Below are 4,272 nucleotides of genomic sequence, written 5' to 3' on the forward strand. Positions count from 1 at the left end.
TACTCACTGACAATTTCACTGTATGATTCACATTTTGTTATTTTTTCAAATGAACTACTCTTTCAAGGGAAAGAGAAATATTCCTTATAGACAGAAATAGTTGCACTTGACAAATTTTGCACCTCAAATTTTCAAAAGGAAATATTGAGGGACAAACTTATTACATGTATAAATATTCATGAATAATATTACTATGCATGATATATTGATAGTTACACAGATGCATATATGTAGTCTAGGCATTTGTATATTTATTCAATATATGATTTTAAATAATTCCATAAAGAATTATGTTCAAATAAATAAGGCTCACATGTGTAAATACCGAATACTTTCTCTGGTGTGAATAATCTGCAATAATACATAAGATCCTAATAAGATTACTGACATTTAGAAATGGGAAGAAAGGAGCTAAAGGTGTAGGAAAGGTGGGATGGGTAGGGGAAGAGTAAAAAGGGAAAAGAAAAAAATGTGAGAAAATGAAAAGATGAAAATAAAGTCTTTGTAGATGGGGAGGGGAGGAGGGGGTGAAGGGAGGGCAGGAAGAAGGGGAAAAATGAGAATCAAGACTTGTCATGTAGAGGTACAAGATCCCAACAATGAATGTAACTGTACTGTATCCCTAAAATGTACCAATAAACTCAATTAAAGCTGAAAAAAAAGAATTATGTTCAAATTGTGACATTTATTCTTCAAACTGTTTCATTTTCTTGTCTAGCATTAGTCAACATTCCAAAAAAGTTTTTAAAAATTCTGCTGATTAGCAGAGAGCCCTTCTAATTTCATTTTTGTCAAATATTGAGGTACTACTAAGCTCATTCAACTCCATGTTTATAAAGGACGAATTTATGTTTATAAAGAATTCCCCCTTTGCATATTGAAATTTCCAACTTATTAAGAAAAAAGTTCACAGTAAGGAAAATAACAGTCAAATTACCATTTTGATAATAGATTAAGGTAATATTTGTGTAATGGTGTAATTCCTTTGTATAGATGTATTTCCTAGTACTGAGCTCCTGAATTAAACATGCTTAATAAGCAAGGCTGGAAAACACTGTCTTTTCTTGGGGAGTGATCAGCAAAATTAAGGAACATTTTCTTTTGTCTTTCCAGGCCCATTTCCAAGAAAGAAGAAGAAGAAAGAGCTGTACTACTTATATGATGACCAGATTAAGATGTAGGAAAACGTTATCCACCTAGGGACATCTGGAATTTCCCCTTATCCTCAGAGCTGCTATTCTCAGTGTGGCAAACATGTGTCTTCATCCTGATATACTGGAATAAAAATGGACAGCAAGCAATTCAAAGTGTATAATCCAGAGTTTAAATGCATAATTTTGTTTACTCTTTTTGTTACCAACTGTTCATATGACCATACGTAGCCATAAATCAGGCTGAGTAGGCTTTTCAGTTTATTTCATGAGCATTAATGAATATAATTTAGTTCTATGTACACTTGTAATTTAGACTAGCTGTTATTCTTCTATGTTTTATTTTTGCACACAGGAAATTTTTTTTTTTTTGAGACAGGGTCTCACTATGTAGCTGAGACTGAGCTGGAACTCACTATGTAGTCCAGGCTGGTCTCGAACTCACAGTGATCCTCCTGCCTCAGCCTCCTAAGTGCTGCGATTACAGGCATGCGCTACCACGCCTGGCTCCTAGGAAAGATTTTTTTAGACAAAAGTACGCTTCCTTTAATCTTTAAATTTACAAAGTCTGTATGTCAAGTTCAGGACAAAACATGCCACATTTCTTTAACATATTACATTACTAATTATCATTTAACACATAGTGAGGCATTGAATACGCAAGGACAACCTAACAACAGCACCATGACCTATTTAGTTTCAGATAAAGACAATTGGAAGAGAGAATTCTTCAATCGTGATGAATGCATACAATTCTTTATGAGGTATGTTTAATGTCTAAGATGCCAAACACTCTGTCGTATTTCTTTCTACTCTATCTTCAGTTCCTTTCTTCCTGTCTGCTCCCTAATGTTGGCACTCTCCATAGCTGCCAGCATCCGCTCACTTCTCCTTACTCCATAACTATTGTTTTCTTGAAAGGTCTTCCATCTTTATGTTATTAGCTACCACCCATTTATTGATAAAATGTGATGCCTCATACAAATTTGAAAAGTAGAGCAGCCAAATTTGTTTCAATGATAGAGGAAATTGTCCAGTGAGAATGTTTGTGATTATGTGAATATTTGGTCTTTATTAATTACAGAAATATTGGGCAACTATGAATCCAAACCTCTCTTACATTTGCACCCATTTTTATATACCCACTAACATACCTAAGTTCATTTCATTTAACATCTCATGTAAATGTGGTAATAACTCTAAAGATATGTTTTTTAAATTATCATTCAAATTTTACGAATGGAGGCATTAAGGCATAAGGATAGGAGTTATCTATCTTACATGCTTGAAAATTGGAAATGCCTCAATTTCAAATGAAATAACAATATTTTACAGCCCATATTCTGTAGTGCAGCCTGTATGTTATCTCCTCCAACTCCCCAAGGCCCTTTGTCACCTGTCACTTCTACCATATCAACAGACTCTTTCTGTCTTGTTCTTTTCATCATATATGGCTGACTCATTTTAATGGCTATCCATGAATTATAAGAAAGTTTATTTATCAGAAGTCTGACTTTTCCAAGGGTAATCAACATTTCCACCTCTGTTTGTGACAATTCCATACCTTATAAAAATCAATGACAAAACAAACTAAAGAAATCATGCAAATGCATGGAAATTAAATAATAAATAATTGGATATTCAGTGGGTCACAAAAGAAATCAAGAAAAAATAAGATAGTTCCTAGAATTACCAATGCCAGGACAACATACCAGAACTTATGGGACACAACAAAAGTACTGCTAAGAGGGAAATTGATGGCTGTGAATATATGTATCTGAAAAACAGAATGAGCCCAAATAAATAAATTAATAATGTTGCTTAAGTTTGTAGAAAACCAGGAACAATCTAATTCAAAGCTAGTACAAGTAGCAGAAATGTATTAAATTGAGACTAAAATGACCACTCAGAGATCTATGAATTGAAAAGCTGGTTCTTTGAAAGAATAAACAAAACAGAAAAACCCTTAGACAAACTTACCAAAAAGGAAATAAAAGACCTAGATCAATTCAATTAGAAATAAAAAAGTGAAATCATGTCAAAAACTGCTGAAATCTATAAGATTATTAGCAACTACTTTCCAAAACTAGGCATCAAAAATTTGGAAAACTCAGAAGAAATTGATAGATTCTGAGATACATGTGAATCACTGGAATGGAACAAATAAGATATAAAAATTCTGAACAGTGTAGTAACAGCCAATAAAATTGAAGTAGTAATAAAAATCTACCAACTAAGAAAAGCCACGTCCATCTAATTCTATAAGAATTATAGAATTTCAAATTCTATAAGAAATTTAGGGAAGTTATGAATTCTATAAGAACTTTAGGGAAGATCTAAGACCAATTCTCCTTAAACCCTTTAAATGGGAATGAATATCCCCAAAATTATTCTTGAGAGATAGTATATCCCAATTCCAAGCAACTTCACAAACGTAAAACATAACATAAACAGAAGCCAGGACAAAAATTGCATAATCACCTCGACACAAAAAATGCCTTCGACAAAATCCAACATCTATTCATGACAAAACCTCAAAGAAAACAGGCAGAAAAGGACATTATCTTAAACTGATAAAAAGGTATTTATAACAAACTTGCCAACATCATTTTAAATGGGGAAAAACTATAAAATCAAGAACCTACAAAATCAAGACCAGACAAGGATATACACTGTCACCATTCCTTTTCAACATAATGCTTGAAACAATGGTCTGAGCAATTAAGCAAGAGAAAGAAATGAAAGGTTACACATAGGAAAGAAAGAAGTCAAATTAACATTATTGCAGATGACATGATCTTCTAATAAAAGATTCAAAAAATTTCCACCATAAGACTCCTAAAATTAGCAACTAAATGAAGCAACATAGTAAGATGCAAAAACAACAGACAAAAACCAGTAGCATTTCTGCACACCAATAATGAACCCACTGAGAAAGAAATTAGGAAAACATCCCCATTCAATATCATCAAGAAAAATGAAATACATAGGGATCAACCCAACAAAGGAAGAGAAAGACTTTTACAACAAAAACTACAGAACTCTGAAAAAGACCAAAGAAGATATCAGAAAAAGGAAAAATATTCCTTGTTCCTGGATAGGTAGTACCAATATAGTAACA

General features: G+C 32.8%; 1 long non-coding RNA gene across 1 annotated transcript in view; it reads left to right on the plus strand.

Annotated features, from left to right (window-relative positions):
• LOC104858584 overlaps positions 1-1,294 on the plus strand; it is an 8,576-nt gene extending 7,282 nt beyond the window's left edge. Inside the window, exon 3 of the long non-coding RNA XR_779174.1 lies at positions 1,114-1,294. This is a non-coding gene — a long non-coding RNA (uncharacterized LOC104858584). The remainder of the gene's footprint in view (positions 1-1,113) is intronic.
• The last annotated feature ends 2,978 nt before the right edge of the window (positions 1,295-4,272 follow it).

Source organism: Fukomys damarensis, unplaced genomic scaffold, assembly GCF_012274545.1.
Source record: "Fukomys damarensis isolate Sample0158 unplaced genomic scaffold, DMR_v1.0_HiC HiC_scaffold_38, whole genome shotgun sequence".
In the NCBI taxonomy this organism is placed as follows: domain Eukaryota; kingdom Metazoa; phylum Chordata; class Mammalia; order Rodentia; family Bathyergidae; genus Fukomys; species Fukomys damarensis.